This window comes from Aplidium turbinatum, chromosome 16, assembly GCF_918807975.1.
Source record: "Aplidium turbinatum chromosome 16, kaAplTurb1.1, whole genome shotgun sequence".
NCBI classification, from domain to species: domain Eukaryota; kingdom Metazoa; phylum Chordata; class Ascidiacea; order Aplousobranchia; family Polyclinidae; genus Aplidium; species Aplidium turbinatum.
In genome coordinates, this window is record NC_137487.1 from 1,722,183 (window position 1) to 1,735,656 (window position 13,474).

Here is a 13,474-nt window from a genome sequence, read left to right on the forward strand (position 1 = left end):
TCCAAGATGCAAAAAATAATATAGCAACACTGCAGTATCAATCTCAGGCCAGTTCCGAGTTCGCATTGTACAAACATTGGAAAGCATATCATCATCAATATACCAGGTCATTTAATTCTCAAACATACAAAAATTCTCAAATGCTCTGGAAAATGTGGACTTCACTTGTTTCCAGCACTGTCCTACATAGTTTGAATCTCATGGTTTAAACATGAACGGAATTTGAAAGCTGTCGTGAGATTAGCACAAACGATGCTTTGGGAAGTCAATAGATTAGCACGCAATGACTGCTATGAAATTCCAACAACAGTTAGGTGCAGCTGTGTGGTGCACTTTTCGTGTCGTTTTCAAGTTTGTTTCTTTTTTATGCGTGCAGTTGCAGGCACATGATATGAATGTTCAGTCTAATGTTTACCGGGTGTGTTGTTCAGGTTCTACCTCGCATCAAGTTCTACCAAGTGACTCCAACGTGTCACACGCGACTTTTTTTAAACGATATGTCTTTATATGTATGTTAAAATATATATGTCTTATTATATAAAACGATAAAACGTATAAAACGATATGTCTTATTAAAATATATGTCTTTATTAGTATGTCTTTTTCTCAATTAGCCAATTATAATTAAGTTATCGTTGATGAGTTAATTCAATTCAATTTTTATTTTCTTTGTCAGAATGCAAACGAAATGATATTGTGAAAAAATACAGTAACAAAACCAACAAAAGTTAAGGGGTGGCTGCTTGACTTGAAGACCTTGAATGGTCACTTCGCAGCCTCCCGCTGTTGTGATGCTTTCATCATTTTCTTTTTTTTGCTACGTACATTGTGTTTTGATTCGTTGTGCATCTTTTTTCGCAGCAGCCAATAAACATCTATCTTATCTTTAAAAAAAATATGAGGATGAGCTTTGAACTCTCACTTGTTGGAAATTGCAACGTGGAGCAGCACGAGAGACGTTCTGGTAGCTAGGATTGCAAATAATCGAAGTCCTGGCATGGTGCAGTGGTCGAACTGATTATCACAGAATGTCATCTTGTAAAGTGCATTACACAATTTTGAAAAAATAGCAAACTTTGATATTTGGAAATTTACTCGTAATTGGAATTAAACTTTTTAAAATATGTGAAATCATTACGACGAACGTGACAGGAGGAGCATTGGATTACATCATCGCCAGCAATCATCACACACTTCTCGTAAAAATATAAAACTCCGAAAATTTCCTAAATGCATTTTCGTTTCTAAATTTATCTTAGTCACGACCAATGATTGATGTGACCGTCATTTGTTCTTGCTGGTAATCCACTTTCATAATAAACAGAGGAGTTTTCTCAAGAAATGTGCCTGTGCAATCTACATGTAATTCCAATGCTTTTAATCGCATTCTTTAAAACATTCTTCAACATATGAACAGCTCAGATATACCTGGAATAGTGCAAAATGTATTTTCTGGTCGTGCTAGTTTTATCGTCAAAGTTTTAAGAACCTATTTTTATTATCTGATCAATATCAATCAATTAAAGATATAAATCAATATCAATATCATATCAGTCATAAACAGCTAAAAATCGATTTCGATCAGCTAGTGGCTAGATCATCTTCAGTTAAGCTTATTCAAATAGAAACTATTTCAAATACAGTACAAACTATTTGAATAAGCTTAACTTAAGATGATCTAGCCACTAGCTCAGGGGTCGGCAACCTTTCTTCAGTCGCGGGCCAAAACAAAACTGCGCAGATGTCAACGGGCCGTACAAGTTTTCCATTTGCACTTCCGTTTTCTTTACTTTTCATAATATTGTTAAAATTGGCGTTCTTATCAGAGTATCTCCATATTTAGCTACTATAGGCTTATATAGATTAATATAAAGAAAAATAGTAACAATTGGTAACGAAAAACACCAAGTACTTTATTTATTGACAGCACAACATTAATGTGATATTTGATGTTGTTTCCTGCTAGAAAGTTTCTGAAGGTCAGGTGATAGGTTGGATGAGGCAAGAATCATAACATCTTGCAAGTGGTCATCAGTAAGTTGTGTCCTCAACTTGCTCTTGGCGAGTTTCATTGACGAAAAGAGTTGTTCGCACGTGTAAGTGCTACCAAATATTGATGCCATCTTTTTGGCATGATTAACCAAGGTGGGATATCGCTTGTATTCGAGATATTTATTGTAAAAGTCAAGCAGTGATACACCTTCAGCGTGAAATTTTGATTTTAACTCGTTATTGCACTGCAGCTCAACTAGTTCCATTTGATACTTCTCTTGTACTGCATCCACCTGTACATCAAATGGAGTACTGAACAACTTAATATCATTCTCGAGAGAACGAATATCACCAAAGCGAGACGAAAATTCAGTTTTTAAATGTCGTATCACAGAAGCAAATAAATTATTGCTTGTAGGTTTATTCTCTCGCAGTGTAGCAAAGTGAGCATAATTTGTAGTTTGCAGCTGACTTTCCCAGAGTTGTAGTTTTGTTTCGAATGCACGTACATAACTCCACATCTCGTGTATCAATTGGTGCTTTCCCTGAAGCTGCAAGTTCAACTTGTTCAAATGCGATGTTAAGTCGACGAGAAATGCCAAAATGGAGACCCATTGGGGATCGCGAAATTCTGCCGCTTTCTTGTTTTTATTTTCAAGAAAGGTTGCTATTTCTTCTCTCAGCGCGTACACTCTTTGTAGCATATCGCCTCGACTGAGCCAGCGGACATCGCAGAAATAGAGCAAGTCACCATACTGATTCTCTGCTTCTAAAAGTAATTGGCGAAATTGACGATGGTTCAACCCTCGAGACAAAATAAAATTTACAGCCTTCACCACTACGTCCATGACGTTCTTTAAGCTTAGTACCTTTGCACACAATGCTTCCTGATGAATGAGACAGTGTAATGTTACAATGTTGCTATTAATTCCTTGGTCTTCCATGTGTTTTTGAAGCAAAGCCACAACACCTTTATTTTTTCCCACCATTGAAGGGGCTCCATCCGTTGTTATTGACACCAGTTTTGCGAGATTCAGATTCGTGACTTCAAGGCATTGAAGTAATGTCTTCAAAATATCGGCTCCTGTAGTAGTACCTTTGATAGGTAACAGTTGAACAAAGTCCTCAACAACGTGAAAATCTTTGGTTACTCTACGCACAAATACTGCCAGCTGAGCTGTATCTGTCGTATCTGTGCTCTCATCTATCGCTATTGAGAAGAACTGTAGATCTTCAAAGCAATCTTTTTGGCTAGACCTCACGTTCTCAGACATCTCTTCTATTCGTCTGGTTGTGGTTCTTCCTGAAAGACTGACATCTGAAAATAGTTTTTTCTTTTCCGGACATACGGTTTCAACAACAGCCATCATACATTTTTTCACAAATTCGCCATCAGTAAACGGTCTCTTGTCTTCTGCTATTAATTTTGCTACCTTGTAGCTAGCAAGAGTATTCTTTTCTGATTCAATATTTTGTTTTTGGAATACAGAACTCTGCTGTTTTAAGCTCTTTTTTAGTCGCTCAAGTTCGTCTTTCCTCAATTGACCTGTGAACTTGGAATAATTGGCATGCTTTGAGTTATAATGGCGCTTTATGTTGAATTCCTTGTGTACAGCAACTGAAACGTGGCAAATCAAACACGTGGGTCTACCAAAATGGTTAGCGAAAAAGTACTTGTTCTCCCATGCTTCATTAAAACCTCGGCACTCAGCATCAACTTTTCTACGTTTTGCCAACATTGTAAGATTGCTAAAAATTTGGTTAAATATACGGTTAATTGACTATTACTAACGCAACTCATGTAGCCTGCAACTAGCATGCAGTAAATAGGCTAATATAACCGGACTTCAAGGTGAAACTGCCAAGTACCTTGATGCTACCTTCTGCAAGCTTAAGCTAAATTTTGCCCCAAACCTAGTTTACTATAACAAAGCGACAATGCCCTAACTAAGCATTGTTGCGGCATAAGTACACAGGCTACGTGATTACAAGTGAGCGTTACGGATAAATATGGAAAAGTAAAAATTGCGAAAGTTTTACATAACATTTAGTAATCTTAATTCTGTTATGTAAAACCAAATGGCAGCATAAAATAATGGGATGTTCGTTTTGGCCCGCCAACTACAATTTGCAAAAATGCTGCGGGCAGGATAATTTTGCTTGGCGGGCCGGATCCGGCCCGCGGGCCGTAGGTTGCCGACCCCTGCACTAGCTGATCGAAATCGATTTTTAGCTGTTTGTGATTGAATTACTTCGTGTGAATATAAATTCGTTTGTATTAAACTCAGAAATATAACAAAGTTTTATGTAAAGTTTCTAAGCTGGTGAGACAACGAGACGCCGAAACATTATGGTAAGATTGATTTGCCCAAATAACTGAACATTTTCCCCCAAACTCGCGACGTTTGTTTTCGGCAGAGGAAAGATCACCCTCCCCCCATCTCCTATGGCTATGGGATTTCATTTCAGAAAGATGAAGAAAAGCTTCGACGGCCAAGGAACGGTTGTCATATAGATTGCAGCAGTTTTCCGGCGGATTTGTTCTTGTCATGTTTAGAAGTTCGGGCCCGATTCTTAGACGTAATATAAACTTTTGTTGCACAATTTAAAGTCAGACGAGGTTCAAAAACGCCATTTCTTTGATAAATTGATGCGCAGTTTCTTTATCTTTATGTCACTTTTTTTTAAAAAAAGTTAAATTTTGCTGTTGCTGTCAGAGCATATTATTGTACAATCACTTACAGTAATATGCTACCTACAAATTCTTTGCAGACGAGGTCTTGTTGTTGTTTGTTTATCTTTATCTTGCATTGCGGGAAAGCGGACTTGAGCGCTATACGCTATTTAAAAATGATCCAAACTTTTTTCTCTTCTTGGCCAAAGTTTTTGGAGACATTATTGATAAGTAACTACTACTCCGTAGGCTATGTATGAATCGTTTCAAGCCGATCGGCCTTGTGATTCTGTCAGTGCAAAGCAAAGATTCTCAACCAAGGATGCACGCACCTCTGTGGGATGTGAAACTTGTTCTCAGGGAGCGCAGAGATGCTGTATCGTTTGGGTTAGTTAATAAGTTATACTTGTTTACCGAGCTGCAGCAAACATTTTGAAATATAGGCAATTATCACTATTCAGCCAATTCTAGGGGATGCGAGAACTGGTTGGTGACTTCAGGGTGGTGCCAACAAGGTTCAGAACCACAGGAGTGAAGCATTAAATGCAGGTGTATAGCGCAATTGGTTTTTTTACAAAAATCGCATTTGAATGACAGAACACACTAAACATAGTGTTCCGAACAATCTTTGTACAAATCAAACGTCACATAAAACCGCTGTCTACTGAACCTGACGTCTTACGTCATGGACTTGCTAGAAATAAGCAAAGATTGCATCCTTTGTCACACCTGTGAAACATTACATAATCGTTAAATCTTGAATTACGAGATATGGTGTAAGCCAAATTCAACAGGTGCTTGAATAGCTTCATAATGCTTATCATTATTACGTCACAGAAGATGGTTACGTGCGTTTGGAATATTGCAATCTATTCTCGTCATTATAAAATTGTTGCTTGAAAAGTTGGTCGCATATTCAACTGTTTTGCTTAGTGCTTACCAGCTGGACGAAATTTCCGTCTTCATCCCAGTAATTTGTATTGTAGTGACAAGTTTTAGTGGGTACGGTGCTGCTCTCATTTTTCGACAGCCTTGAGGTTATTTTTACAGAAATACAATTCTTAAATAGACGTTTTCAGAAGAGTGTTTCTTTCGGTCATTGCATACAGACGAATGGATCCGAGAAATTTATGTTACAATTTTCCCGCGAAGAGATTATGGTTTACCGTTGTGACCACATAGTCATGGCATCAAGTTTTTCCAAAAGCTTGGTGCTAGTCAAACTGAAACTATTCGAGAGATTCGGCAGGTTTTTGGAGATGAAGCCTTAAGCCCAACTTAGATAAAGGAATAGTTTAATCGTTTCAAAAACGGCCGGATGTCAGAGGAAAGGGAGTCACACTCAAGAAGGCCATCTGCAAGCCAAAACGAGGAGGTGATTAGTAGGCCTACTGGAAGATCGTCGTTGAATGCATAAGGAACAAGCACAAGTTTTGTTCATTCCATCTCAACCAAGAATTTCCACCCGTGGAACGTGTCGGCAAAATTTGTTCACCAGCTGCTGACGGAGCAACAGAAGGAACGCCGAAAGCAAATTGCCAGAAACGTGGATAACAAAAATAAACAGAGAGCAACTTAAAACCTAGATAAATCTTCAATCATTTTGCTATGTCACGTAATCTATTCTACGACAACTTATTTTAGTGCAATGTAGGAATCAATATTCCAAATGCTTGACATAGTCTAAATGATGTATGGTTCGCATTTGTTTGTTTGATAAATGCTGAGTTGTTGCTTGGTTCAGTTTACGTGTTGCTTAATTTTTCATTGGAAACGTTTAATGACTAAAGTCATCCATCAAATGCACGCAAAAAACGTGAAATTGCAACAATTTCTTCTAAAATTGTCGCTAAAAGTTAAAAGCTAAAAGGCGACATGGAGAAAGTATAGAGTACCAGCCATACGTCATAAACCCATACCTGATTTTTTTCAATCATTCACTTGTGATATCACGCTTCCAGTTCACATCAGTTTGTGATGTTATAACGGGTACACCGGTACAGTATGGCATTACGTAATATTTATAAAAAAGACATGAAGCAAAAACTCAAGCCATAGCCTACTCGTCAAATTAACGTGTCTCGATTTTGCTTGATAAGTAAATTGGCATATCACAACAGCAACTCTCTCTATGTTGCTTCAAACAAGTTTGGTCTTCATCCCGAAACATCAGGGTAGACTAGTTGCCTGCAGTGACTCCTCCATTTCTTTCTATCTTTGGCATCTTTAACTTTTAAGTTTCTTTTTTGTCAATCCATCTTTGTTGTGTATTTCCGTGTTTTTATTGGTCTTTCTTTTCTCAATTTTTCCATCAATGCTTTATTCATAATTCGCTTTGTTAAATTATTCTCATCTATTCTTTCAAGATGTCCAACCTATTCTCAGATGACGTCCTAGCAACTAGGCCTACTCCTTTATATCAGCCCACTCCCTCAAGACATCAATTCTAATTTTGTTTTGAGTTGTCTTGCTACATCATCATTCTGTTAGCTTAGGTTAGCGAAACACAATGTTTGCTGTTCTATAGTGAGTAGTCAGGTCAGGGCTGTAGCCAGACCGCAGAGCAAGGGGGGCCAAATTTTGTTAGGGGGGCCGAACAAATTTAAATAATTTTGGCATTTTAACCTCTAAAATACCGGTATCCACAAAAATTGCAATATATCAGATTAGTGTTAAGACCTACACTGGTCTCTTATTTTATCCGCTAGTTAAATCACGGCAACCATATTACAATGACCAACATAACTCAGCAATTGTTGACTTGTTGTATAAATAGCGGTAGGCTACTTGTTATGAGCAAAAACTTTAACTGGCTCGAAGAAGCTAGTGCCGAGGATTTTGATATATATGATTACATTCCGCCTATACACCAGTGAGCTAGTCTATTGCAATTGCAGTCGCGGATGTTTGGATACAAACCGTCTCACAAACAAGTCTAAATCGATAGATTTCGATACAGAATGTTCAAAGGCCATAAGCACCAAGTTCGCTTGTCTTGGTTGTAACATGCTCCGTCTAGTGCAAGGGTTCTTAAACTTTTTTTTAACGCAGACCCCTTAAAAAAAAATTTGGTTTGCGTGGACCCCTTTATGGTCTAGTCTGAGAAACTTTTTTGAGCAGCATGAATTGGACATAAATTAAAATGAATTGGTAACAGAATTTATTTCTATTTGAATAAGGACCTTCTGATCATCCTCCTTTTAGGGTGAAACAGGCTGTCAAAGGTTTAGAGAGTGGTAGGCCTAACTCTATTTGATTTGAGGTAACAAAATTTATGTTTTATTAAATTTAAGAAATAGCGAATGCAGATTGTTTTTCACTATATCTTCAATTTAATTTCATTAATGTGAAGGATGCTGCTGTTTGTCTTCAATAAGAACATGAAATTGTGACTTCGTCTTCGATAGGGCAACACGCTTGTCATCCATTGCACCCAACCGGTTTTAACTCTTTGTTTCGGTAGTTACCTGACTCACATAAAAACATAAATATGTAGTCGCAAAAGGGATTATAGTAACCAACGTGTTCATATTTCCGTTTTTTGTTTTAGTGTGATTATTTGTTTTTTGTTTGTTTGTTTTTTTATTATTGTGTTACCTGCAACAGGCTAGGGTGGCAGCTGACATAGACGACCTTACAGGTCTTTCGTTGCCATCCTGTTGTGCTGATAGACACTCAATTTGTATGTAGGCTACTTTTTGTTTGTTATCGCCAGCAAAACAATAAACTAAACTGTATAAGAAGACTGCCCTGAGGATTGTGACATTTTGATCATGTTTCAATAAATGATTTCATAAAAAAATGGAACGTTTCGCCCTTTTGATTTTATGAGCGTTAATACATAGGGTGGTTGCCCAGACCCACGCACGATTTTCCAATTTTTCTTGTTTGATGGATATTTGTGTATTGCCCGAATTTGGGCTACCCGAAAGATTCCACTGGATAGTTGAGCTATACTCCTCAGATATTAGCAGTGTGAGTCGAATTTTCACCGTCGACAAGAACAATAGTTCCACGCCTTGGGCACTCAACTGACAACCATTTCCTCGAAGGCATAAATTTTGCACTTTTTGTATAATGCCCATAATATACTCTCGCCACTTGGTAGCGCTTAGTTTCGTCATTAAACCGGACCTGGGGTCAAAATGCTTCATATTATGAAGCTCCGTTCTGTCTAAAAACGATCTTTTAGAACAAATGTATTGGATCTGCAATTATCAATGGGCTGGGAGTAATAGGTAAGCAATTTTAATTTGATGACGTCAGAGTGACGTCATTTAAATATAAAAAATATTTTATCAAATGTGAGTTGTCTCTTTCTCATATACGTAGGAAAAAAAGTTGAAAATGAGACTAGAAACTTGCGCAAAAGGAAAAATGCACTTTCGCCACTAGCGGCGCAAGGTGCTGCTTAAAAAACGGCTATAACTTTTTTTGCCAAGGGTCTCTGGTTGGAGGAGAGTAAAAATCTTAATCTAGAGGAGTTAAGCTTTCCAACGATACCTAATTTGTTAAGGTCGCAATTTATTCCAGGTCAATACGTTTTACGCTCAGACTATAAACCTTTCACAATCTCAACCTAGCCTAGCTGGCGTCTAGCTTAGCTGCAGCTGATAAAATTTTGCAGTGTTCAAAAAGCGGCAAAAACAACAATGTGGAAAGTGACATAATTAAACGTACGTAACAAAAAACAGTACAATGCGATAACAATTATCTGGAAACGCCAAACTAGAAATCATCAGCGCTGTTTGAAGTGAATCTCTTTTCTTTTGAAAAATTTATTCCATTTTTGAAATTATAGACTAAGATTTCCATTGGGCCTTCATGGACCCCTTAAAACTAGTCTGCGGACCCCTTGGGGGTCCACGAACCCCAGTTTAAGAACCCCTGGTCTAGTGGGAGCGTCAACCCTTGTTAACACTGAGAATCCACACTCACAAACGGCAGTGCTAGATCCAAATGTAGCAATATCTGCTGCAAGGTTGAACACTTCACAGATCAGAAAACTAGAAACAAAATTTATTTAAACTGATTGGATTGAAGAGAAAAAATAAACACTGCTTAAACGATTACGGGTATATTTTGCATGCGTTGTCTTCAAAAACCACTTGCTTTACCACTGCACATTTTGCGATTTATCACTGCACAAATTTGGTGCAGTGATATAGCCTAGGTACACTTCATATAAGAAATACCAACTTCAAAATATAAAAAACATTTTATGCAAAATTGACCATACACGAAAATTTAAACATTTTATTGGCCCCCTGAACGCAAAAAAATGAAAATTTTGTTGTTCTAAAAAAGAGCCCAATTAAAATACAAAACTAATATTCATATAAAAAACAATATTTTATGCAAAATCGACCTGAGCACGCAAATTTAAACATTTTGTCGGGCCCCCTTAAACTCAAAAAATTGAAAATTCTGTAATTTTAAAAAAGGGCATTGCCTAGGCTACCCATAGGGGGGCCCCATTCGATATACGGAACTAATATAAAAACAATATTTTATGCAAAATCGTTGAAATCTTTTTATCGCGTGAATTTAGACATTTTGTCAGGTCCCCTTGAACTCACCGGGCCCCGGTGCAATGCACCGGTTGTCCCCCCTCTTGTGGGCCCTGGTACCAAGAATAGCGACAGCTGATATCAAATAGCCTAGTTTGCACCGGTTTGTAGGCCTGCTGGAAAACCATTCTCTCTTTGTTAGGTTATCATTCTTTCCCAAAACATTTTCATTTTGCACAGTTTCTGACAATTTTTCTACCAACTTAACACGTGTTGGCCTTGGTTGAATTGAACATGTTGAGGTTGCCAAAGGAGGGGGTATGGGGGGGCGAGATTGTTTAATCATCTTAGCTGTTAACTAAACAAAACAGTTGTAGTTAATTGGGCCTAGGTTGGAGCTCTGCAACGGGAAAGATGGGCAAAATCCTTATAATTGTAGCTGTTGCTCGAGAATGTTGGGATTTTGCCAGGGGGGGGCAAAATTTTTTTCAGTGGGGGCGAAGCCCCCCTGGCCCCCGGCTGGCTACGGGCCTGAGTCAGGTAGTGCAGACTAGTGATGCAAGCCGCGCCGCCGCGTAAACTTTCAAGAAATTAAACTTTCGCAAACGTAAACTTTCAACTTTTCAAGAAAATTTTTTCCCCTTCGGAAACCCTAAGCTGGAAAGCTATGCAAATGGCTTGCAGTTGACAGGGTTTTTGGGGCTGGCTTGTGAGAGAAGATGTAGCATGTAGGCTACGAGTGTTTTTGGTCAATAGCCTAGCTGATAAACTCAGCTCCCAGTTACCAGGCTTTAGGCCTAGCGCAACTACCGCATTAGTTAGGTACTATAACAGTTAGCCCAGTGAGTTCAGGCTATAAGTTTTACTCTTGACGTCTTGTCTGTCTGTGTAGTTTGTAGTTCATAAAACCACTGACATTAAAATTGCATTATTGCTTACAAAAAGTGTTCAAAAGTCCTGATACTGGATGTAGGAACATTCTATTTGAAAAAGCATGATGTCTTAGAACTTAGATGCATTGCTGAGAAGAGAATATGATCTGGTTAGCCTAGTCAATTAGTGCACAACCAGTGATGGGCATTATCGGCGATAATTTATCGGCGATAATTTATCGGCGATAATTATCGGCGATAAACTTTTATCGCTTATCATTATCGCTCAATTATTTTTTCAGTTATCGTTTATCGTTATCGCCAAAGACAATATTTGATTATCGCCGATAATTAATCGCCGATAAATTTTATTTCGGATCAACGCACAAGTGGAAAGACCATGAAAAGTAATATTTTTACTAGCCACCTAGTTAATGCAACTAAAATTAAAACCAGATCTCCTTCAGTGCCTGAAGTGTATGTGCACAGGTCGTTATCAAGGGAGGGGGCACGCCCCCTGCAGCGACGGCCCTGACAACACAATAATTTTTAGAGTTGCAAATTGCAATGTAATGAAATGCATGCAACAAGTCTCTTGTTGTTTTGCTGCAATCGGCAATCGCGAGTGAATTTTACAATTAAAATGTAAGCGCACAGACAGTACAGATTCCTTTGAAGCGAAGCGAAAGAAATTGGCAAGTGGTTTGTGAAAGTGTCGCAATACGAGGCCGCTTTTACATCGGAAACATGGTCTTTCGCGCCACCTCACGATCAACTATTTTATTCTTGTGTTTTCTTTTTTGGTTGGAAGTGTTAGTTTTTAGTAATTGTCGTAAAAAAATAAAATCCCTCTCGTCAAAACATGAAACTTACTGTTTTAAGTGCATTAAATCTTTAGATGAGTAGATTAACTAAAATTACAAAAACTTGCCTTGAGACGTGCGGTTACGTCACAAACTCAGTTTAAAAGATAAAATTCACACACAATAACAACACAAGATCGGTTATAGACTATAAGATCGATTTTTTTCTAGCTTGGCGATATAACTTTAATCCAAAAATAATAACCAAATTTGTAAGTGCCATTTAACTTACAAAGTTAACCCATTTGTGCCGAAAGTGAAAGTACTTAAAAAAATTTTCGGAAAATTTAAATATTGCATAATTATGACCTAAGAAACATATCACAATTATTTTTTTTCTTAATTGTGTTTGTACTTTTTGAGAAAAAAACCGTCCTATATATAAGACGCTAGGCAAATCCGTTATCAAATTTCACAAGTTTCTTGTGCGTAATGCTTAAGCGTTATTACATTTTACTTATCGCTCCAAGTGATAAATGAGAAATGTCTTGTTCATGTCATTATTGTCATCGAGCATTTTATTGAAATGAAAGTTTAAAAAATATGAAGATGAAAATTAGCAAAGTAACACAACATCACTGAAACAAGTCATTGCGGAGTATGATATTGCTTGAAGCATTTGACATGCAGACCGACATCACATTTTATGCATCTTGTAGGCTAGTAGTTTTTGCATGACAATAGGCGGATCGAGTTGCGTGGTAAAATTATGCTAAATACAGTATAACCTTTCTCATTTACCTATGCGACCTAGCCTACCTCAACCACATATTTTTATTCCCACTAATACAGTGCCTATATTGTAATTCTTATCTCAACAACTCAGCGTTCTGTCATTGCTTTAATGAAGGTGTTCACAAAGAAAACAAAAAAAATTATCTGAAATTATCAGTAAATTACGATAATTATGTTATTGTTCTTAAACAAACACGACTAATTTGACAAGCTTGATGGATTTTACAGTATGCACATTTTTACTACCAATAACGCTTAAGATTACTGATAAATTTTCAAGCATTTTGCGTTTTTTGGAATTTTTTCAATTATTGCTGACTTTGCTGTAAACAGCCCTTTAAGCAGAAAGCAAAATACAAAGTTTGGAATTTTTTATGGTATTTTCATTTGATTTAATTATTTTTCCTACTGCACGTAAGCGGCAGTGTAACTCAATTGATAAAAGCATCCAACTGGTATCTGAAGGTATAATTATAAGCACGGCGGTTACCTCAGTGGTTTGATTCTGGATCAAGAGGTTGAAGATTCGATACCCATTGCCGCTGTTGCGATTCTATTCATGCATAACTTACAAAAATTTTTGTCCCTTTACAGTATATTATGTTCGATTTTTCGTCATGTTGATGAAAACAGTTCGTGCTGCATGGGACGGGGCAGCGCTAATCAAAAAAAAAAATTGTCGTTATCGGACATTATCGGCGATAATTTATCGTTTATCGCTATCGCTTAACTTTTTTTTGATTTATCGTTTATCGCTTTAGGCATTTTTCGTTTATCGATTATCGTTATCGCTTAACTGAAAAATGAGTTATCGCGCCCAACACTGTG

General features: G+C 37.5%; 1 pseudogene; it reads right to left on the reverse strand.

Moving 5' to 3' along the window:
• Positions 1-1,255: 1,255 nt before the first annotated feature.
• Positions 1,256-3,731, reverse strand: LOC145785887 (general transcription factor II-I repeat domain-containing protein 2B pseudogene; annotated as a pseudogene).
• Between the last annotated feature and the right edge of the window lie 9,743 nt (positions 3,732-13,474).